Raw genomic sequence first — 25,299 nt, forward strand, 5'->3', positions numbered from 1 at the left:
AATTCTTCACATTCCACCTTCTATTCTCCCTAAACTTAGACAAGTCTCTGTAGACCAGGTATGACTTTACCTATTATGTAGTTTCTGGGGATTTTTCTGCAGCCCCCCTCTCCCCTGGGGAGTTGCTCGCTAATGCCTGTGTATCCCATTAATACATTAATACACGCTGGGAATCTGGTCAATAATTAGGCTGATGAGTGTCCTGGGTTCAACCTATTAAAAGGGCCTGAGTGCAGCCAGGTCACCCACTGCACCATGTGCTTGTCATGACCAGGAGAAGCAGAAGTGTGTAAAGCCAGTAACCTCCATTCCCCAAATGCTCTTTTCTCAGCAATTTCAGCATACATTGCTCCAAATTCGTGTAAGCAACCTATACGCTGTGTGCACTGGAGGGGGGTGAGGCTGCAGAAGTCTTGCTGGTCTGGCCATGCCCACGCTACATGGTGGATATCAACAGAGTAGTGAAATCAGAGCAGAAAACGCTTCCCCAAAAATGGCACTTATATATCCATATATGTATGAGCACACATGTATAAAACTCCATTGTGAACCTACAAAACCCCAAGGATGCGCAGGGGCTAGTCTTCATTAGCATTTGGACAGAAAAAACCCTGCTTCCTCATCTTGTTCCTGGACACTGAAAAACATCAGCACTTTTTTTTGCAACTTCTTGAAATACTTTCAGCATGTGCTTGCCCAGCTTCCCTATGCACCCAGGGAATCACGGCAATACTGAAGACTGATGGAGCTGCCAGGAAGAGCAGTGGCACGGTTATGCCCAGGCCAGCAAACAGAGGAGCGTTTCCAGCGTATGCTGAAAATTCAGATTCTGTCCAAGTCTTTGGAGAGCAGATGTCAATTATGAATCACATGATTACTCTGCCATATTTTTCCTGGTTATGCTCATTGACTTAGATAAGGTATCATTTTTCACCTACAAAATATGTTGCGTATACAATAAATAATATGCACAGTACCATAATAAATATTCAGTATATATGGTGTGTGCATTATAGTGGTCCTGGTAGAGTTATAGCAGAACAGTCAAGGCTGAATTGGCATTTTCATTATAAAGGCTGATAATTCAAGATCAGTAGCAAAAGACAATGAAATACCATCTGCTCACACACAAACAGCTTTTACAGAGGAGGTTTTAGGTCTTGATGCAAGCAGTTCTGCATAGAGGGCAAAAACAAGAGAGCTCCTGAGACACTGTCTCTTGCTGTCAAAACTCTTCACCTGAATTTGCTCCTACTTAGATGGCAGTTGATGCTTTTCCTAAATCTCTAGCTTATGGAGCCTGAAGATATTGTGAGCATCAGTTTCCTCACAGGAGGTATAAAGGCTATTTTGTATACTTTCTGCCACAACAGAAAAGCTTGCAAATGCAAACTCTGCAACTCCACAACCAAAATACAAATGGGGTTAAATAAGACTTGACACTAAGGAAGAGCAACACATGCTCAGCATCTGCTGAAGGCCAGGATGGTTTGGGCCCACGCTGACCTGTTCCAGTGGTACCAAGTTCAGTAATCAGCATCAGGTCTGCATCTGCTCCCTTACAGTGGCTCCCAGGGCTAATTCAGGTGTGGCACATTACGTATTTTCAAAGATCTGGCCTCTTTGTACTGAAAATCATTGTGTCTCTAACCACTACAGCCTCTTCTACCTTTAATGCCGTATCAGCTGTAGCTTCTAATTGACAGCTCGACCAAAACTCAACAAAATACTCCTGATCCAACCAATATTCCCTCCCAGGTATCTTCCGACGGCTGCAGCCCATCAGGCAGACGTTTTCACAGGAATGGACTCATCTTGTCTGGAGGTGTTTGAAGTGGGGCTGGCTGGCCCCAGCTGAGCAGCTTTGCTGGTGGGTAGGAGGCAGTGGTATTTTCCAGCAGAGGGTGTTAAAGAACAAGCAGGAGGTCTGGTGGTAGGTGGCAACCTCTTCTTTTCAGCACAGCTGCTTGCAGAGGGCATGTCTGTTTACACCTTGAACTAATCACAGTGACAGCCAGCAGCGAAAACCTGGATGTGGGGAAATCCATGGGAATTTTGCCCAGGCTTTTCCCTCTAGCTGTTACACTCGTGATTTAAATGTATTTCTTCCACTATATGGTACCTTTCCCTCCAACCACAAAATTCATGAAGATTTTTTTTTAGTTCATACCCAACAGGCACCTAAGCATCTTTGCGGTCCTAGTACAATGAAAGGACGGTGATGCTGCAGGGTGTAAATAGAGGCAAGTGGAAGGACCCACCTCTGACCATGTAACATCTCACTGCCCATCCTGACGTGTCTAACAGGTGAGTTCACCCCAGTTCTGTAATGCCCCCCTTTCGTTGGCTGGCTCTGTATTGATGATAAGTATTATTCGCACATCATCACAGCCTCAGTTCGGCAGCTCTTCAAGCCTGTTTCCAAAAGAAGCTGTCACAGACAATAAACACCAAAGTAACCCCACTTCCAATTTAATTGTTTTCTCAAAATATCACTAGCAATTAGACTATATTAGCAACAGATTGTTTGCAGTAGCTCATTCTCTGAGTCAAAACTGGTTTCTTTCTCTTTTCCAATCACACAAACCATCTGAAACTAGAAAGTACCTAGGTTGTTATGTTTCTTTTGCCAGAGTCAGAATCAAGTAAACAACCAACATTACTTCTACAAAAGCCGAAGTGTCTGGAAAACACAGGAGAAAAATATGGAATGGCTGGAATTTTTTTTTTATGTTTACAAATTTATTGTGGAAGTTTTAAGAAAATACAGTGACAGCACTGCCTGCAGTACAGAAGGGAATGACAGTCAATAAATAAAACTAAAGGACTGTGCAATAAATAAATACAAGACTAATATAATATGTTTGTAGTGGGCTGATCAGTTTTAAATCCTCTGCCTAAGGCTGACTTTTACAATAAACAAACCACGCCTGTATGTTTTTCTCTATCAGTGCTTTGTGAGCCCATTTATTTATGGTTGGGCTCACCTTCTTCCCCACACATGAACTTTTTGCCCATTTCAGCTTTCTCTCCTCTTGATAAAAATAAATCAACCCCCAAGCAGAACATATCACTGCCCAGAGGTAACGTACACCTACTCTCTTACTGATGGGGCATTTGAGCTTTACCAAGACTCACTGCGTCAGCAGAACCATAACACACGTACACCAGCACTGATGGAGCCAGACCCTTCGTTATGTCATACACATGCCCTCCTCTGAAGTACGCTGTGCTGTGCATGTCAAAATGCATCCCGCCCTGTCCCTGGGGACTTCTTTTTTTTCTGAGGCCAGCTTAGCCAAGTGACTGCACATCTTTTTATTACCTTTGGTGGAAAACCTTAGCCCTTCTAAGCAGCGCTGCACAGTCGAGGGGACTTGGAGGGCTCCAGACAAGCGTCTGCAAAACCACCTCTGGCTCAGTGGCTGTGATCATGAGCTAGGTAATTTGTTTGATTAGGGCATCCGTCTAAGACAAAGAAAGTGTAGTGGAGTGAGTCAGGCTCTGGTCTCATTTACAGGTCTGGAGATGCATGGAGAAGCTATTACAAGTAACCTGTGACCTGGCCCGCCCTCAGGTGAAACGGCTTTGCCTAGTCACCTCCTGTTAGCCTTAGCCAAATGATAGGCTTCGGGGAGCCCAGGACGCAGCGACGATTCATCAGACAGACAATATCAGACCTATGGGCCCAGCCCCAAGCTATGCAGATGCAAAAGCAGATGAATTTAGACAAAAAAAAAAAAATAATGGGTTTTCAAACTTACTATGGTGATAGTGTTACTTGCAACAAATCTGTCTGCAGTTTTGGGGCTGCAGAGATGAAAGTCCTCAGGAAAAATGTCAGTGGCTTAAGTTTATTTATATGTAAGGTAACCATGAAAAATGTTGGTGTACCACTAATTGTAGGGCATATTTATTCTGCACAAGTTGTTTTCCACATTAGCACAGTTGTTAAAATGCAGTTTTGCCTCAGGAATATTATAACTTTATCTTCTTTAATTATAAATGTGGATGTTGATGGGGTACTATACATTGAAGAAGAAATGTAAGAAATGGGCACTGCAAGGAGGAAAACAATTAAAAGTGTAATGTACTAATTATATGAAACATACTCAGGAAGACCCACGGATAAGCTGGCAAAGCAGCTACAGTGCGTTAGATCCTGGTTTTAGATTTGTATGCCTTCTCACTCCAAATTTCTCCCATGGTTTTCCGCTCAAACCAACTAACAAGGACCAGTTGGCAAGGCAAGCAGCATGTTACTCTGCCCTGTGCAGACACTACAGTGTAAGAGCAATTTTACTTTGAGCAACTAAAACCAGAAACTTGGAATGCAAATGCACATTGTAGTTATCATACAGCAAATGTTTAATGAACGACAGTGTAAGAGCATCTTCTGATAAGGTAGGGAATATTTTAATTAAATAGCCAGTATTATGAAAATACCTGATGTCCTTGATAAAATCATAACTCTGTATGCGTGAAGCAGAGAACGGTAAGGGTTGCTGACCTACTGTGTGTTACAGGTAAGACACACGATGAGCAAACACCTATTCCCTTGAGAAACACGTGGCATAAAAAATGTGACGTTTTCCTCATGGAGCTAAGAGACAAAATTCAGACATGATTTGCTGATCTGGAGTAAAGGCCCAGCTTGCCTGGGAGTCAAAGTTTTCTGAAGAAGGTTATCACCGAGAGTGGGGCTGCAGTGACCACAGCCACAAGAGTGCGTGCTTCACATCGCTTCCACCCTTCCCTTTGGGTTACGTGCACTCAGGCACAGTGTTTGCACAATGTGGATACTTACATATACATATTTATATCTTGGGACCAAGAATCTGTTTCTTTCCCATGAGAGGGGCCATTTAGTGGTGCAGGAAAGCACATGGTAGCTTTTCAGGTTTTCTTTGTTTCACTGACTCCTTACTTTAACATCAAACTCTGGCTCACGCTGTCCTGAGTTTAAAAGACGTAACACCAAATTTCCACTAGCATCTGGGCAGGGGTCAAGCAGAAACATATTTATTACACTCCTACTATTCACCCATGCTTATTAGCAAAAAGCTCCATAATATGGCCATTATTAGAAACCAGTCAGGTATAAACAAGCCTGAAAAGTTCGGTACGGTCTGGAGGTTTGTCAACCAAAATCTCAGAGCATTTCCTTCCAGCTCCCCCTGGAACACGTCCATCTTTCACCCACCACAGCCACCTTTCTTTCTCTTTTTTCCCCTCCAAGGATACTTACTGCCCTCTAAAGGCTCCTTATACTTCAGTGTCCTTTCTCTCTCTGTTGCATTTCCCCCCTTTTTCACCTCTCCTCTTCTCTTCTGGCAATCTCCTGTTCTGTTGAACAGCACAAATGAAACACCTCAACCTCACCCATTTTCTCATTCAGGGATATCTGTGGCTAAGCAGAAAGCTGGGCAGCAATCACCCTGAGAGTTCATCAGAAAAACACGGAGAGGGTCCACTGAAGGACTTGGACTTCATTCTGCCCAATTTGCTTAAATTACTTCTTTCTGAAATGAGGTGTGCTAGTTCTTATTCCTCATTTCCTTCAAACTCATTTATCAATCTTCAGAGCTCCAGCCCTGCTGTTGTTGCTCCCCAGACCTAAAAACATGGATCCCTATCACAGATGACAGCCAGCAACAGGCACAACTCTCCAGTGGCTTCACATCACAGACTCCCCAAAGTGCATTCCCCCCAGAGTCATCACCTCAAAGAGCTGGAGGGGATTTCCAGAGGTCACCAGTCCCTTCCCTGGCCCATGACATCTGTGTCATTCCTGACAGATGCTTATCTTTGGGGTTTTGAGGCCTTCAGTGCTGGAGACACTGCCACCTCCCCAGGCAGTGTCTCGCAGTACATCACTGTCCTTATCACAAGAAGGTTTTAACCTGAATCTTTCTTACTGCAATTTAAGCCCATTACTTCTTGTCCTATCTGCAAGAGGCGAGGAGAACTGATTATTCCTTTCCTCTTTGCAGCAGTTCTTCACATTTTTAAGGATTGTTTTGTTGACACAGACACTTCTCTGCATCAAAAGCACAGTCTGAGAAGAGGTTTATCTCCCCATCGCTGAAACCAGCATACTTTTGGCTATAATGTGCGCTGGCGGCATTTCGATTGTAAATTCACTTTACAAAATGAACTGAAAACTGAAATGAAACCTCATTGGAAAGCTCACATTATGGGAATTTATATTCCCTTTTTACTGTCCCTTAAAATACAAACAAGACTATTTTTTGACTTATGTGTAATTGAAAAAAAATAAGCAGATGCAGCTTTGCCGAGTACCAGTGCTGAATACTCATCATTTAGGACCACAGAAATTATCATCTCAGCTTAAAAACGATAAAATTTCAGCAATGCATATGAAGCTCTTCATAACTGCCATCTGGGCTAGGTTCTCTGAGAGCCTGAGTTGGGCTTCTACTCACCTCAGTCAACTATTCACGCACCAGAAAATTAGATGTCTCATCCATCTGCTGTGGGCTAACTGGTATGGAAAAGCCAACACATCTATTTAAGGTGGCATAAATGACTCCCTGGGAATGTTTGTTTTTCTCCTAAAAGGGTGCCTAAGCATGAAAAGTTTTTTGAACAATAAATCTTAACAGAATAGATTATATATTCATATTTATCCCCAGTATAGCAGCATCCTCTCTGTTAGTACACTTGCTTGATTCAGACAAATGCTGAGATCATCACATCTCCAAGGCCTTTAATAAGGACAACAAACATCCAAATACCCTTGACAAACTCATCACCAGGTTAACAGCTTCTACAGAAAGCTGTATTTCTGACTGCTTTAGAGTAATACAGACTAAAATAACCCCATGCTCACTTCAGTTCTGCTGTAACCACTTTCCAAATGCCATTGACTCAGGGATATGTTCCTGTTGAGGAGCAGTCTGACAGGGTATTTTGGCTTCTGTAGGCACCTTCATCTTACTGCACATTTTTAGGAGCTACAACTTTTCTAACCTGCATTTCAGAAGTGAACAGGCTGTAGATCTGCTTGATTGATACCCAACCTTTTGGCTGACTTCTGGGAGAGAGCCTTTCTTTGTGAAGTACTGAGTTAGTATAGGCTGTCGGATCCCAGGTGTGGTGGGCAAGCTCAGCATACATTTAAAGGCTTCTCTTTCAGAGGGCTTCTGAGGCCAGATAATCATGAGGCCACAGGGCCTGAGCCAAGGTCCTTGCATTGGGACATAAGTGAAAATCTACATAGAAAAAAAGGAGAGATGGTTTCCATCCACCTCCACTGATGGGAGCTGAGAAAATAATGAACTACGCTCAAAAATTACGACTTTCGTGATATTTGAGTATAGGAAACTGGGCACATCATACAGAAAAATCCTTCCCCTAGTATTCTGTTTTGGAAAATGGCAACCTGCTGCTTCTGAAGTTACAGTCAGGTGGCTGTATTTACTAATCATCAGTGAACATTAACCTGCATTAACTTGTTTTCTTGCTTTTTGAGCCAATTTAGATCATGTTTTGTGATGTGTACAATATTGCTGGCCCCTTTGGAGCCCCTTACATCCCATCCTAAGTGCCAAAGTGCTCAATTTTGACCAAAATGGTACTCAATGACCTTTAAATCTCCCCTTGCTTTCATCAGCTCAAGTAGTACGGTGCACTTGTCCTCTTAATGAAGTTAAAATGACAACAAGAGACTCCTACAGTGAAGTGACAGAGCTCTGGCAGTTGCTGTTAGTGAAAGGCTCTTAAAATATGTCGAGTTGCTCCAAACTAAAACCACGTTTGAGCATAGCAATCTGCTCTTGAGCTTTCCACAGTGGTAAAATTAGTCAGATCAATTATATTTTTCTTCTCAACAGATTTCCTTGCTCCAAAACCAAGCTGAAAAGTCTTCTTGCGCCATGTATTCATATATATAAGGCATATATAAACTTGTGCCATATTTATATATATATAACAGGGGATATTTAAGTTAGATATTAGGAAAAAATCTTTACTATGAGGGTGGTGAGGCACTGGAACAGGATGCCCAAAGAAGCTGTGAATGCCCCGTCCCAGGCAGTTTCAAGGCCAGGCTGGACAGGGTCTTGAGCAACCTGGTCTAGTGGAAGGGGTCCCTGCCTGTGGCAGGGGGTTTGGAACTGGATGAGTTTTAAGGTCCCTTCCAACCCAAACCATTCTATTATTCTATATGTTTATATTAAATATACATATACACAAATACAAAATATACACATACATAAATATATATATGGCATTTGGTCATATTTCTTTATACTGTGTTATCAGGATGCAGTATGAAAAAGTGAGCATGAAATGGTTCAAAAGGTACTGCTTGGATTCAAGATTTCCTGTTTTATCAGGAAAAGTCCACTGGGGGAGCTGCTGGAGAAAGAGGATAAGGGGGGGTCAACTGTTGTGCTAAGCTGTGGATCTATGAGGCAGGCCAAAACAGCTTCTTGGCTGTGGGTTTATTGAGGCATGGCTGATAGTTTACTGTATCAAGTAGAAATAAAATAACCAGCTTTGATTTTCTTACTTGATGCATGCACTGCACCCTTTGAAACCCAACCCAAACAAATGAAAAGCCTTGGATATATTGCCATTTAATAACTGCCTCCTGCTCAGTGAGGAGCAAAGCTTTTTCTTTCCTTTCTTCCCTCTCCTCCACAACAAATTCTCACTAGGATTTTTTTTTCTCCACTACAGACAGCAAACATAATTACACAACAGATCAGAACAGCTTACATAATGCCCTTTATAGAAACCTACCTTACCTCAGAGGCATATTAGCATTTCTTATGGGTTTAAGGGGTGAGGGATTAATTACAGATTTTCAAAATGTGCCTAATTACATATTTACTGGCGGAATAAATAATTCACGTTTCATAACTTGCCATGAAATGACTGGTTTCTTTTGAAGATTGAAAATCCGAGGCTTGAGGAATGTTAAAGTTCAAACTCCGAATAAAGGCTCCGAATCCATTACAGATCGGCATTTTACTCACATAAAAAATACAGCAGAAAGTCGTTCTTTCACCTGAATGACTTGTAGACCCCTTGAAATTTCTCACTTGGCAATCTATCAAACGAAATGAGCAAAACATTAGAAATGTGATTTGTTCATTTACTTTGCCACTTCAGTAGATCATGTAGGATTTCGGGAAGCACCTAAATGACCTGAGAGCATGAGTTTTCCTGACTCTTGTCTTTTGCACAGGGCAGAGGTGGGACCAGCAGCATCTCTCTGTACTGCACAGTGCAGGCAGTGGCTGGTACCCTCCTCCTGAGGCTGGCGTGGGGGCTGCTGCTCTGCCATGCGTGGCAGCAGCAACCAGGGACTCCCCTCATGCTTGCAAGTGAGTGTGCCTTTAAATGCTTCATGGCATTGGGTCATTTGGAAGCATAAATCAACTTGCCCCTTTCCTGACCTGCCCTAACGTACAGCCAGCGGTTTCCTCCATTATATTTTATTTTAGCCAGAGTTAGCAAGAAGAATATCCCTTTGGCATTTAGGGAATATACAAATTATTATAGAAGAGCAAATAACTGCTTCCAGAAAGGAAATAACTGCTCTGAGTGTTTTATAAGAAAAAAAAAACCAACAAAACCCAAAGCTGCCTTCAACAGAAAAAGTGCCACATTCAGTAACGACAGATACCACAGGAAAGAAAGAAGGAAAGGTAGAACACCACGTGCCACTACAACTGGTCTTGATTTGGGTTTTGTTAGACTTACAAAGGAGTAGGTTGGAAAAACAGGACCAGTATTGGTTCTGTGTACATGTACATGACAGGCAAAATCTATCCATGCCAGCCCAGGGACACACAGAAAAGACTTCTCCTGGCCAGCTCATGCTTTCCCCTGCCCAGCTCTCCAGCTTTGTGAAGATCCTTAAAATAAAGCCAATATAGATTTTAAAAGTAAAGATATAAAAGGAATATTAATAGCATACAGCAATGGAATCTACCTATACAACTATCAACATCCCCAGGAAGCAAGGAAATAAACACTGACTTATAGCACAGCCATACTTGTGATTAGCTTGTAGATGGAAGTTCCTGTCTTTTGAACAGGTGTATGAAAATAGCAACCTGCTGTTCAGCATTTTAGTTCTTCAAAACAAGAGCTAGGTATGCAGAAGAACATAAATACAACAGATGCTTGGTGAAACTCTCGTCCCAGTTCAGTCTTTTCCTTTTGTGCCACCTCATGTAAGTGACTTAACCTTTCTATGCCACACTTCCCTTAAAAAGCTTTCCACCTTGTAAGCTAAAATGATTGTGTACAGACTGGCTATTAATTTAACTGAAGCAGGTGGAAAAGTGGAAACCTATGCTTGTAATCAATTTGAACATACAAATGTCACTTTCATTTTGGAGCAAAGGGTCTACTTTTTCATACACTTTACACATTTTTCAGCACTTTAAAATCTAAAGGTTTAAAAAAATGTTTTTTTTTTTTTCCTTTTAGAATAATGCCTTACTTTCATTCCTGCTTTAATCATAATTTCCGTATCAGTGTATACATTAAAGCAGGAGAAGATATTATGGGGAAAACACCAATAAGATTGGTTCAACCAATGACTCCACTGTAAAATTTTGTCCATCAAAATGCTCAGTTTCCCCAACAAAAGCTCACACATTTGATCAATCAACTGCAGCTTTTTCTTTTATTAATAATTGCATGCTAGCAATATTTAAGTATAAATACGTAATTTAAGCTCTACAATTATTTAAAATAAGCAAAATACTCTAGTGATGGCATCACCAAATGGGAGAACGCAGTCAGTGGTATGAGGTGGTGGATGAGGGGCAGGTGAGCATCCTTAGCCGTAACTACAAGCACTGAACAACGTAGGACAGATTTATAAATGTACTGCAAGCCATTTAAAAAGTCTTCTCCCTCTCTCGCCCACACAATATTAATTACCTGCACCAGCTTGTACTAATTCATTTTCCTTACACCTCAGTAAAGGAAGATGGTGTTTGAAATAAGTAGTGTCAAGACACAGTGTAAAGAAGCTTATGGATACTCCAAAATTGCATTTTTGGGACCGGGGAGAGAAAGAATAACACCTATAAGTTATGCTTCCAACCCAATTTCATTCACTGAGTCATGTAAATAAATATCCAGCCAGTTTGGTCCCCATCCCACAGCCTCGGCACAGCAACTCTAATTACTCATCTATAAACAATGCAGACAAGCCATTGCTCAATGCCGCGCTACGCCTCATGGCCACACGCTTTGCGTCCTACCTGGGTAAATATTAAAATGAATATAATCTACTATATTTTAAGGGTAAAGTTATCTGCAAAGCCCAGTGATTCATGAGCTCTCTGAATGTACATAAAGTGCTTTAGTGAAAGCATTTCCTAAGGGCCTGATCCAGTCATGCTTCTCAAACCCTCCGCAGCTGTCTAGACTGGAACAGAAAGGTCATTCAGCCACTGAAGGCCAATCCATCACTCCCATTAAAAAAGAAAATACCTAAACTGCTCCAAAGGTTCAATTTGTGGATCTGATGGGGAGATACTGAAAGAACAGCCAAGGTCCCCTTCCCCAGGGGGGATGAGGGCCAACACAAAGCCCATACCCTCCCTGGGGCTCGTTCTGAGGATCTGAGCAGGAAGCCAGGGGATCCCAAGAAAATTCCTGCCTTGAAGCGTATCTCTTGTCATCCTCTTCTTTTTAACACACTTGTGCTGCAATGCAAGAAGCTGCTGTGCTCTTTTACACCAGGACTTTTCTCCCCTCAGCACTGGGGGGCTCATACATGCAAAATTCAGAGTTTATGTAAGTCCCAAGATAGGAAAAGTCAATGCTCATCCAAAAAGACTCTCCCCCAGCCTGTAACTTAAAGATGGAGGATTACCCTTTCTCCAGGTTACATGTGGCCCCTTTGCTGCTCCAACCCCATTGACACATCTGCCATATGAGAGCCTCATGGTGATATTGGAGATGGGTGCTGCTGTCTCCTCCATTGGGAGATGGTGATACCCAGGTCACCACTAGACTGCAGGGAGATGCTCACCAGACGGGGAAGTATATATCCCCCTGCCACCCCTTCACCAACGGTACACTAAGGTGTAAAATATCCCTATACCTGGGGGATTCCCTGCATGCTGCAGACTTGGAAGGTGACTTCAGCCTCATTAAGCTTCAGCAGCAGGGGCTGAAGGAGCCTCCACAGGGGCCAGCTGGGAAAGCCCAACAGGACATTGCACAGACAATGAGAATGGGGCATTTTCTTAACCTTGAGTGCTGGCAGTTCACTGAACTGGTATGGGTCAGCAGGCAAAGGGGCTGGATATCCCAGCCCCAGCATGCTCCCTCCCTCTCAAAAGTAGGGAAGAGCACAAAGAAGACAGAACAGAGAATGACAGTGCTGCTCGAAAAATGTATTCCAGCTGCTTTCCTTAAACTGCAAGCTACAGCCCAGTTGTTTGTGATCACAAACAGTTTTAAAGAGGCATTTCTGGGGCCCAATAGGACCTGCCGCCTCCAGACGTTTTGGGAAAAATAAGGGAGGGAAGGAGAAAAGAAAAGGCAACGTCCTCCTGGATCTCATCTTTTCCATTCGGACTTCAACCACCAGAACCATTACCAAATAAAATGTCAACTTTTTTCCCCTGTTCATTAACCTTTGATGCTTATTGTACAGTCAGCTTCAGTGCTCACAGGGGACTCAAGCGGCTCAAATCACAGCATTCATTTTACTCAGGGCTTAGGTACAACTTAAACCACAGTCCAGAAAGGAGGGAGGGGAAGGGAGAGAAAAGGCTATTAGCCCAATCCTGCCTCTTCAGCGCTTTACATGTTTAATAGAGATTGAATTTAGGGAGAGGGAGAACCCCCAACTTAGTAATAATTCCCTTCACAAGTTCTACTATAATTAAAAAATAGAGGCAAGGTCATGACGAGTGCTATTGAAAATAACAGACAGACCTGTAATTATAGCAGGGCCAGCTAAACCAAGGGTTAAAGGTCTCTTAATACTCTGTCAGCATTTCCACTATAACCCCTCAGTTTCAGGGGTTTACAGCTCGCACATAAATATTTGCTGCAGGCCAAAAATGGCCCTTCGAGGGGTCAGCAAAAGGAGGTAAATTTTATTTACATATTTATAAAAAATGGCCTGGTCTGCAGAAGCAGCACGTTCCTCACCAGCACCGCCAGTGCAATTCATGGGGATGAGGAGGTAGAGCCGAAAGTATCAACCATGACAGTGTATGGGGTGGGTGGAGGAGCTGGAAATACATTTTACCCAGAGCAAATGGCTCCAAATCCACAGAAACCCTGTACAGAGGCAATGATCTGCAAATACAGTATATATTATAAAACTGAATCCTTAAATAATAAGGCCGTATTCCTACCATGAATTATACAGATAATCACTCCCACTGTTCAGCCAAGCATGCACATAAGTCTTTGGAAGATGAAAACCTACAGCCTTGCTAGCATATTGGTTTAACTTAAATCAGTACTTTAATTGATTTATTTAAGCCAGTGCCAAACCTGGTGCGATTCCCTGATTTCTGCCAAAGAGTAGCTTATTTCAGTTTAGTTTAAAAAAGCATCTCTCAATTTTTTTCCAAAGCATTCCTTCCTCCCCTTTTCCTATCTATTTATGTGACCCTGAGCTGACATCAGTTCAGTGCTTAACAATTAGAAGAGGTAAACCGGCTCTGACCTGTTCCAGGGCTCCTTTCCTTGATGGACTGAGACACTACCAGTGGCCCATAGTTGGAATAACCACTTGCACCCCTTTAATATGGATGCTTACAGGTTGAGGAACTTAAGCTGCGGCTGCCATCCCTGCAAATCCTAATTTCTTTTCTTTAAAAGTCTTCTAAAAGACTTCTGCTCCTCAAGAAAAAAAATCCCAAACAAACAAGTGCTTCACAGACGCAAATTAACATCATTCAGAAGGCTCAGAAAACCACACAAGCAAACAAAGAGTCCTGAATTATGGAAAAAAAACCACAACACAAACCCTTCTTTCAGGCTGGCACACTATACAAGCCAGCCTCCCGACTTCTGGGAGGTTATCTCACCATTTTCCAATGCCTGCCATTAGCAATCAAAATTAAGACAGTCTGATTTGCAGTGAGAGTTTCTCCGTTGCCGGCTCTCCAACTGGACTGCCTGTCTCACGTGGCCACGCATCACCCCGGCTCTTCAGTTGTGGCTTCAGGCTGAGTTAAAGGGAATGGTGGCAAAAAAGTGAGAGCACTGAATGATCTTAGATCTTGTGAAATTCATTTACTAGAGCTTTTTGATGGTTCAAAAGTGAAGAGAGAGAAAAACTGAGCTAAAATGATTAACAAGGCAAACCCTTCCAGAAATTATTATTTTCACGTGTACCTAAAAATGTCACAAAATAATACATTTCTTTTCCTCACTAACTTCAGCATATTTTTCAGTGCGATCCTAGAGGAGCTTGAGTTTCTTTCAAGTGAAATTATATTGAGGATATATAACTTTTTTTTTTAAGTTTCTACAAAATATTTATTGTGTAAGACCCAGAAGATAAAAAAGATGCAACTGTTTCTCTTGGTTTGTTTCGAGGTTATTTACTTAGGACTAAGCACCTCATTTTTCTTGTGTACAAAAAGTAATTATGCAGTCAAAAGAATTATGGCCCACATACTTCAAAACATATGAAAAATGTAAAACTTTATTACATACATTAATTTCTAACAAAGGACGTCTCCAGCATCAGTGTAACTGGTATAAGGCGGATAACTGATGTATGGTATATTCGTTGATGTTCCTCCCAAATGGGTTTTATAAAGGCAAACAAACAAATAAACAATTTCTTTCGTTATGTCTCTCTCTCTAGTATAAATTTCATCAGCCTCGTACAGGGGACTGAAGGCTTAGGGGAGGGGGTTGGCTGTGGATTTATTATTTTATATTTTTATTAAGCTAAAATATTCTGCTCAAGCAATCTGTTCACCACGCTTTCCTTTTATTATCCTTCCAACTCCTGCACTTCTCAAACCAGCTTCTCAAACACTATCCTTCCAGCTCCTGCTCCTACTGGGCTAAACCCAGCTTCCCTGCCATGAGCAGCTCCACTGGATCCCCACTTTAGGGAGTGCTGCAGAAGCAGGATTGCTCCCGACATCCCGGTCAAGCAGCTTTTTATGTGCATTTGAAGCGGAGGTCTGTGGAGTACTGTTATTTTTCTCCTCCCTTTCCCCCCTACTTGCACTTCTGTGAGTGGGGCAAGCTCACTCCTACTAAATCAGCTGGGCTGAGAGGCCAAGGCAGGAGTTGTAAAACCAAAGTTCACAGCATCCTTATCTTTAGCTGAGCCACTTTAACTTTCTAACTATCCATCTGGGTACCATATCCAAGAGGAAAAGGATAGCCATTTAAAATGTCAAGAATAACGGCAATCCGTTCTCCTCACCGCCTCTCTTGAAGAAACAAAACAAAACTGAAGTGCGAAAGACAGATTCAAGGTAGTCTTCTCATTTTAAGAGAATGAAAAAAGTGAAACCTGATTTTTTAATATTAAGACAATGATCTAATCAGAGATCTAATTTCCTTCCAATACATGTGTTTGTTCCTGCCATTTCAATGCAGTATCTATATATAAAGATGTAAATTTTTCCTGATTAGGCAACCCTTTGGCTCCATTGATAGATGTGACATAATATCAGAAGTCTAGAGGAAAAAGGATTCATGACATCCAACAAATAATACACCCAACTAAATACTGGAAGCTTCTATTTCAGTCATGCAGAGTTACCAAACTAATCCAACCAAACACAAACTCCCACACCCTGATGTAAGCACAACCCTCACTCAGCACAGATGATTTCAGTATTTTACAGTGCCTTGTCAGGGTTTAAGGACTTTAAGAAGAGGCTTGGCAGCTTCTCTTAGAGAAGGCAGCTCTGCTAATGTCACACTTCTGGTCTGCTTTTGGCATGTCTGGGCACCAAATGGGAAAGCTGCTGGGATGGTGTTGCTAAGGCTTATGATCTAACATTAATAATGATGAGGCAGTTCATTTGTGTCTCAGTTCTCATTTATAGGGCCTGGGCTCAGCCAGGTGTATGGAAGTCTTCAAAAAGCACAGAAATCCCCAAATAAAGTTCTGGGTTTAACCTCTTTAAATTTGGCGGAAGTTTGAACTTGGTGTAACCTTGAGGCCCATCTTTAACTGAAGTGCAGTATTTTGGGAACTCGGGACAAAGGGGAAGGAAAGACCTATTTCAAGTTATACCTAAACCCATGAGAATCAAAGCAACCCAGACAGCTGACAGCTTTAGAGCCAGTGAGCCTCTCCCAGCCCCTGAGTTTTCTTAGGCTACTTGCTACCTTTAAAATCTGAAGCCACAAGTCTCTCTATTCTGTTGCACCTTCATAAGTTCTCTCTCCCTCCTCCCAATACCCATGAAAGAGCTTTCAGTGTTTCAAACGTACTCATCACAGGTATCAGGAGAAAAGTGGACCAGTGCCAACTCTCAATGGCTTGCTTGTTTTGGGGCTGAAATCTATCCACCTCCATTTCAGGCGTCCATCGGCTGAGCCACCATTTGACATGCCTGGCCCCAACAATCACAGGGGCTTGGCGGGTTAAAAATGCTAGGATTTCATTTTATTGCAGGGATATTATTCATTCTTGGGAAGGTTCAAAAGTACATGCGTCAACTTATGTCATCAGGGTCAAACAAAGTGGCATGCAGAATCATAGCCAGATTGCATCGGTAGAGGGGTCTGGAGGCAGAGCCAAAGAGTAAGGAGAAAGAAAAATGTTTTTTAGGATGTACTCTGGATCACTTCATCCTTCGGCAAGGGGAAAAGAGGAGGAGGTAAAGGATCCCCTCTAAGCACGTTGCCCTGAACAGCATGAACTGAAATCAAGTTGTGCAGATTTCACTAAGATTTCCACTGCTCCTTGCCCAGCGACATGCCTATGGGGTAAGACCATCAAACAACAATGCCTCCTCAATTGCCAAAACGTGCCTCCAACATATACCAGCAAGCCCACAAGTACGTACACACTCGCACAATAATAGCATTAGATGCCATTAACAGGCTTTAGCCTTGTTTCTTTTCAGTGGAAAAACTATTTGACATCCCTCAAGCCCAGGCTCAGCACTGCTTGACCCTTTCCCTTCCTTGCCTACATTAAAAGAACAACTAAATAGCTGCACACAGAGCGAGCCAGCCCCTCCTCGCTCCAGGTGTCTGTATTTTACTTAGGGCCCCAAGCTTGATTCAGCTCATACAGTTTCTGACAAGCTTCAGCTGGCCCTCGTCACCAGACAGGCAGATCAATTAACAGAGGGATTTTTCTTCCCTAGCTCTCTTCCTGGACCTTTAACCCCTTGTGTGTCCTAATGCTCTATGAAAGAAGGGCAGAAAGCAAGTGCTGGAGAAAAAGAATTGCCATTTAAAGCTTTGCTTTTTGCCTCCAAAACCCCCCATGCTTTTGCTTTTTCTACCCATCTCCGAACCTCACCTTTCTGGAAAGGCACTTCTGCTTGATCAAAACTCTTAATTTTTTTTCCCCATCAGAACTGAAAATTTTAAAATTTCCTTTCTCTCTTTTTTTTTTTTTAAAAACTCTTTATAGTTTGTTAGCAAAAGGGATGAAGTTTAATGTTTTCATTGGGGTGGAGAATTCTTTTCCACTTGTTCATTTTTCTTTCTGTTTTTCCACTGCACCAATTTTTCCAAATTGCCACATGGAAAGGATAAATTCTGGCTAAAGAGTCTAAACCCAAGTCTGTAGCTGACGCTGTGCAAGCTTTCTTGAAAAGTTATCAGAATACAAATGACATTTCATGGATGGGAAGGAATGAAAAAGAGGTAGAAGAGACCAAGGCAAAAAAAGTGTATGTTCAAAACCTACAAAACAGAAAACAAACAAAACCAACTCAAACTGGAAAAAAAAACCCACAGATGGTTACAAATTGCGCTATGAATGAGAAACAACGTCAACACTGACCATTTTCGTTTGCAATTTAATTACACCTCCATTCGTCTTTGGTGAGAGCGTACAAGACAGCATGTCAATGGCATGAGAAGCTTCTGCAGCAACAGCAAAATATAATAAATAAATTTAATTGCTAGTGATAATAATCAGACATTTCTGCGAAAAACAGTTCCCAGAACTACTGAAAACTATTAAGGAAAATAAATGTTATGGCTACTACAGGGAAATATATATTTATATGTATTAAACAGTGATAATTAAACTGTTGAGCAGTTTTTATTCTTTTTACTTTTTGAACACAAAACCCCAACCCAACCCAAACCCCTTATACAACTCCTTATGTTGTTACTTGTACAAGTGGATTCTGCCCATCGCTTTACTACCAGGGTAGTACCGCAGCAATAATGACAATGACAATTAACGATAAATAATAAACACCACACAACCTGTCAATCTCAGAATTGTACAGCAGCAATGCTGTACAAAGCAACATATCTAAAAGTGAAGACACAAATGCTGCTCTTCCTATAAATAGCCTTCACCTGGTGAAATACACCTCAGCATTAGCACACATCATTTTATCAGGCAGACCAGAGTTTTAACACTTCCTTGGTAGACATGATAGTTTCCCAGTATCTCTTCTCTGAACCCACGTATTAGGTACTTTCTCAGGCCAGTGTAGCAAGAAAAACAAGGATGAAAAATCCCTCACTGAAGTGGGCATGACAGATGTGGAGTGCAGGGCAGAGTTGAGGGTATCGCCTCTTCTCTGTGGTTTATAGTGCACGGTTTCCTTAGCAAGGAAAGAGGGGAAGGGCAGCTGGTTATCTTTCACTCTATACAGGGAATCCTTATCAAGGATTTGGGAACTGAGCATTACTTCTTGGATGGATGGGTGCCGTTTAATGTTTTCAATGCTTGTTGGAAAACACGAAGTTGCTGCTGACACAGATGGTGGTAAATAATGACGGCAGGTCACTGATGCACGAAGGAAACAATAAGCCAGGGGAAGTGTAAAATGATAACTCTGGGTAAACAGATTGTAGGGAATAGTTACAGAAGGGGAGGATGGTCTCCTAGAAAGAAATGGCTCCAGAAAGAACATGGCAGGATGGTGGATATTCAGCTACACATTAGCTCTGTAGCTGGAAGGGTAACTTCAGTCCTTAAGATATGTAAACAGGGGGATATAGCCTAGAAGCCCAAGGCAGTATTATCTTTGTCTGTGGCACTAGTGTGACCACTAATGGAATAGTGAATCGAGTTCTGGTGCCTATGTTTCAAGAGGTTGTTGATAAATTAGAGAGAAGAGCCAAGGGAATGGCTAAAGGACTAGAAAACACTGTGAGGATTAGAAAACAATTGTGAGAGGCTCAAGAAGCTCAGACTGTTTAGCTTAATAGAGAAAAGGTTAAGGAGTGACTTGACCACAGTATACAAGAACCTTCACAGGAAACAGAAATTTGATGGAGAGCTCTTCAGTTTAACAAAGACATACGTAAAACAAGATCTAATGTCTGGAGGTCGAAGCTAGATGAATTCATGCCAGAAATTAAGGGGAATTTTTTAACTGTGAGAGCACTTAGCAATGGGAGCAGTTTACTGAATAGTGTGGTGGCTTCACCATCATGATATTCTAACATCAGATTTGGAAAGTCTGTTGGAAGATACAGCATCATGTAAAACTGTCCAGGAGTTCTGTGGCAGAAAGGCAAACTAGGTAACGGCATGGCTTATTTTGCCTTTAGCATCTAACAATTTATAATCTACCCATTATGTCTAAATATTCACAGATACCTGCACTAATGTGTAACATTGTGTCTGTTGTTAAAAAAGCCCACTTTTAGTCTGTTCATGCTCTTCAACTATTACCAGAGAATACAGAACATGACTCTTACATGATGCTGAAAACTTTCTAATATACTTCTTGCTTCTTTCAGAGCAAGCCCGGTTTGACGCTGTTAAAAACAATGACCTTCCTTTTTTAGCAGTTTACTGTGTAAGGACAGAAGGCCACTTCTCCCTTTTAGTGAGATGATGCCCAAGTTTCACTTTTTAAATGTCAGCATAGAGCTTGCCACTAATTAATACTGTTGTACTCAAATGGTGCTGGGGGGAAGCTCAATGGGTATAAAATAATACCATGTTTTTGAAGGGATTTTGTAAATGTGCCATCACAAACTTAAAAAGCAAACCCTCCAAAATGCAGAACTGCATTCAGTCCTTCTCATTGTGGGTTTCATTAAAATACACATCTAATGAGCAAATTAAGCCATTCTTCTACCAAGGTTTCAGTAACATTCCTGAGAGCATGCCTCTCATTTTCACTTCTTCAGCCATCCCTTCAACACTTTGTATCGCACAGTCAATTATTGAGGATTGGTATCTTGTTGAATCAACACGTTTTGAAGATAGTGCCTTTGAAAGTTAAAGCGAGGATGAGCAGTGCAATGGGCTGATCAATCCTATGGCCCAAAACATTTGTCAAATGGGATTTAATGAAAGAGGAGTGTCCTTGCTAACATGTTAAATCCAGCCTGTAATCCCCAGTATAACAAGAAAACAAAGACGTTTCCATCCCCTCTTATATCAGGAATAGAGATAGGATGATGGAATGACGTGAACATAAAATAATTGTACACACAGAAGCTTATGCAAAAAAGGCTTTGTTCGAAAGTGCTAGAAAGCCACTCACCCTGAAACAATGGGGCAAATTAGCATGCATCCAGCCCAAGGGTGCAAGCAGCACACACACGCACTCCCAGTGACGGATGCTTAGCTCTTGCTGGGAGGTCACCACTACGAATCTTTCTTGAGAAGGCAGCATGTCAGATTTCAGACACTTTCCCTGCAAATGGGCTTTTGCAGCTCAAAGGAGGAAGGGGGGGAGCTTTTCGATCCAGATAATAAAGTCCATTTACATGAAAAGATGCCGCTTTCAATGACATGATTAATTTCGGAAATACCTGGCATCTGAATGAAGCAAAGACTTCAAGAGATGACTGATGATGAGAAAAGATAATTAGGCAAATGTCAAGAGTCAGTGTTTTGATTGGTGACTGAGAGGCTGGTCTGACTAGGTTATCGTATACTCATTCCAGATGGAAATGAAAGGTCTTTGTAGGGAGAGCGGGGCAATCCCTTGGTTAAACATAAACTCTGTTTAAGCCTAGACTTCTCCTAGGCTTTCGTCCTGGGAAGCCCTCCTACCACAGCAAGTGTTCTACTTAAAAGGCACTGGACCAAGCTTGCCCCATTTGAATCTTAAATTGTTTTAAACATGAACAATTTATCTTGCATTTTATTACTGCAAGACTAGAGCGGTCTTAGCCTTCCCAAAAGATCTTATGCTGCCTTCTCCCCAGCTCTCCAAAACTGGAAAATAATACAACCCTTCTGCAGAGAGAGAGCAAAAAATAGACTCCTTCCCAAATGTGCCCAAACATCTCTTCTCAGCTCCTCATCAAATGCTCGGGGTAGTGACTGCCATTGAATGCTGGTGCCCTCCACAGGACAGAAAAAAAATGAAGAGGATGCTGGGACCCCAGCATGGTGTACTCTCACAGGATTGCCCTGGTGAGACTGACGGATTATCTCCCCTTCAGGAAAGGGAGCATTCACAAGGCCCTCTCCCTAATCCATCACTTGCCCCTTCTGCACACACGCTGCTTTTGATTTGTGGGATATGCTGGCTTTGTGCAGGCACATTTAATCCTCAGCAGGAAAACGCCAACGCTCCTAGACCTCACTGGCCTTCCAAACCAGTTTTCAGAGGAGCTCAAAGCACTGCTCGCTTCATCTCTCTATTGCTGTGGTGCAGACCAAGTACCAGGCCTGGTTCATCATCTATTGAACTAGCTGCTGGCAAAGACCTCCTCTGCAAAGGCAGGCTCCAAAGAGCAGCCGATGAAGCACCAGTCTGATAAGTCATTCCTAATTTGGCCAGCCATCCAATGCTGAAGCTGCTATTAGTTAATCTTCATATAATTTGTTAAAGTAGGCTTTATGAAGTACTGGAAATAATTGTCTCCCTCCCCCCGTCTGAATCCCACGGCCGTGCACCGTTAGGGGTTTAATAACAGACTGTATTGCGCAGTCAGAAACGGTGAAGGTTTTATAGCAGTGCATTAGCCAGAGGTGGATAACCTATCTCTAGAGGCTTGATTGACTGGAAACATATTCTTAGCCTGCTTAAAACTGCTTAGACCGTGTCACGGAGGTCCCCAAAATAAAACGTTCAGTGTATTTAGTGAAACCCTACACCCGAAGTACATGTAAGGGCACTGTAAGATACTAATTAGGTTGTAACATAAAACACCGTAAAAAGCAAACCATGACATAAAAAAAAATGTTTAAGCTCTGGCCAGCTCTTTCATGTTAGTGAAATACATTAAAAATATATTCACAGCAAATATACTGGGGCTTTGAATAAATCTGTTTCTCATAGTAGGCTGTAGCTGGAAATGATGGATATTACTTATTATGGAGAAATTTCTACTTAACATTGTCCTCAAATATTAGAAACTATCCTTATTTACTTTTCCTTTAAAAAACCATATCTGGTAGCCCTAAAACCAGCAAATGATCATTAGGATGACACCAGTTAAAATATGCATGCCCAGCATTCTTTTCCCCAGTCTTTTTTCATAGGAAATGTGAGGAGAAGGATGATACCAGATGAAAATAATGATTCTGCATGATGGCATATCAAATTTATATAACCATAATAATTTCAGAAAAGTAACATACCATAGAATTTCCCTCCTGAACTTTAAAAGTGCTGTTCAAATACTTTTCATGTTCAGTAGCAGAAAGTTGGAGTTTCAAGGTGAAAATCTTCAGTTCTATCTCATGAAATCACAAGCTACAAAAGCAATGTGTTATTTCTTTTCCAGCACCTGTAAATTCTGAGATTCTTAGTATTTTACTTTTTAAGCATTAGCTGTCAGTGAAAGAATTTTCTCCATTCTTATGCATGCTCCTTCTGTTATCTACTGCCACTCAGCTATACCACACTGTATAAACTAGAAACACTACCTCCTTTACAATGTTGGAGCTAGTGTAACTTTTAAACATTTAAGAATATAATTATTTACCTGCATTATAAATATTAACTATTAACATAAAACATGTGTGAAGTACTGAACGAAGGAGAACTGAGCTCTGTTCAAATATAAACTTAAATTTACCAAAGTGCACACATATAGTTTTCTAGAAAGAAAATCTAGGTGACATTGGTTTCAATGCCTTTATAAACATCTCTAATGGTACATATATACGTATCTATATGTAATTTGCATTGTACCAAAATAACTGTATAGATTCGAATATCATCGTACCACTGCCAAAAGCTACCTTTTGAAAGAGCCTTGCCATTGTTGCACATTATTGAAAGGAATGAAGTGCTAATTTAATAAATATGTCGCTAGCTGTGTTCAAACTAAACACCATTAACGAATGTTTGTTGTTGTATGTGCATAAGGTTACAGATTGCAAAACCCCTTACTAGGAAGCAAGCCGCATTTTATCAATGAATATATTCTTCTTGGGATTTTATGGCTTTGCTTTCATGTGGACGGCCACTTTTCCTCCTTTGTTTGGAAGGGTACAGTTTATGTTTCTACCCAGATTTAGCATTTCCCTTCAAGGTTTTTGTGATTAACAATATAATATTTTTCTTGAGCTATTTCACACACAAATGACTGGGCCCGAAGGGTATTCTAGGTTTACAAGATTTTACTAATAACTATGCTCCCCTTTGTATTAAAGCTGCTAATTAGTGCTTTTAAACAGCTCAACATTTAATTCTTTGAAGGCACCATATCAAGGGCTGATATAAAACTGTTTATGTAGAAGGATATATAAAATAAGAAGGTGTTAAACCCAACACAAATTGAGTGGCAGGGGGTTCCCTAAAGTGCTAATTTTATGTTTGTTTTCGTCTCATTTAAAGTTAAGATGTCTGCATTGTAACAGTGATGTGTAACATGCTTTACATGCAGATTAAGCAAAATGTGCCAATTCATGAGCCTTATTTGCCTGGAGAGGTAGCCACCAGTAGTTTCATCAGTGATTTTATTCATATGTATATACACACACACATATGTGTGTGTGTGTTTTTGCATGTGGCGATACAGAAGTGTGTGTTGTGTACACACAGACACAGGAGTGCCCACACACACAAACGCATTTTTACATCTGTATTAGCTATCATCTGTATGTCCCTGTAATTCAGTGATCTTGGAAAACTCAAAACTAACTGATTATATGAGACTGCTCATTAAAAATATTTAAATATGTAATTTCATTTAAATATACTGTGAGATTTTAAAGCCAAATTTTGTTTAATTGGCACTGCTCAAATGAACTGAGGATATTAGGTTGTTGTAACTTAGAAGTAAATGATTTGTGAGCTACATTTTATCCTTCTTCAAGTTAATCTTCAAAATGTCCCGGAAATTCATTAAAAACATGGGAATGTCCACTCAGAAGTGCTGACTGAAAATTGGAAAACTGCTTCTTAGGAAACTAAACATGAGAGTTTCCATTTTTCATTAGAGCCACTGTTGGTACAAATACAATTTTGAACACTGTGTTCAATCAGGTTTTAAAAACAATCTCGTGAAGTGAATTTCTGAGTCTCACAAGGAACTGTGAATTGAGTGAAAGTCTCAACTGTCCATCTTCAGCTGACCCCACTTCACTTCCTGAGAGCACCACTGCTATGCTTCACTCCCTGTGACCACTTTTGGAGGGGTGGTAATTGTTTTCTGATCTATCCCCATATACATCTCTAAGATGACACTATATTGTGCAGACACGGGAGAACAAATCCTGGAAGTGGAACAGCTCAGTGCAGAATCCCACCCCAGCTAAATGGTCCTGGTGCAATTAATCAGTTTACAGGTCTTGAGCTAGTACAGGTGTACTCATTTCAGGGTTCACATGCAAAACTGATGAGAATTTATTTATGCAACCTAGCGGCTGTGCATAATTATGTACTAAATGTAATTTACATAGTACCAGTGTGTCTGATGCAAACATTAAGATGGAGAATGTCACAAAGGTAAAGCTGCAAGAGGGGGTAAAAAAAGGAAAACTATCATGTAGGATAACAAATACATCAATGTCATCTCTTTAATGCTTTATCTCATTGCAAAGAAATTGAGGATAAGTACTAAATATCCACCCCTGTGTTCTATGGTAAACTTTTTTGAGAGTTCCCTTCTTAAATGACATTCAGTTCTGTCTTTCCACTTTTGAGAGACAACTATTAGACACCAGCATCTAGTTATACTGGCCAGTGTACAAACACATGCTAAAAATAGGCTTTCCCCATA

The 25,299-nt window shown here is 41.2% G+C and overlaps 2 long non-coding RNA genes across 2 annotated transcripts in view; both read right to left on the reverse strand.

The window, feature by feature from the left end:
• The window catches only part of LOC130606816 (uncharacterized), a 38,086-nt gene extending 35,667 nt beyond the window's left edge, over positions 1-2,419 (reverse strand). Inside the window, exon 1 of the long non-coding RNA XR_008974071.1 lies at positions 2,262-2,419. This is a non-coding gene — a long non-coding RNA (uncharacterized LOC130606816). The remainder of the gene's footprint in view (positions 1-2,261) is intronic.
• A 6,487-nt stretch (positions 2,420-8,906) lies between these two features.
• The window catches only part of LOC130606815 (uncharacterized), a 246,696-nt gene continuing 230,303 nt past the window's right edge, over positions 8,907-25,299 (reverse strand). The window contains exon 8 of the long non-coding RNA XR_008974067.1: positions 8,907-9,079. This is a non-coding gene — a long non-coding RNA (uncharacterized LOC130606815). The remainder of the gene's footprint in view (positions 9,080-25,299) is intronic.

Source organism: Pezoporus wallicus, unplaced genomic scaffold (assembly GCF_028554395.1).
Source record: "Pezoporus wallicus isolate ANWC-B61680 ecotype Strahan unplaced genomic scaffold, APGP_CSIRO_Pwel_v1 contig_4191, whole genome shotgun sequence".
NCBI classification, from domain to species: Eukaryota; Metazoa; Chordata; class Aves; order Psittaciformes; family Psittacidae; genus Pezoporus; species Pezoporus wallicus.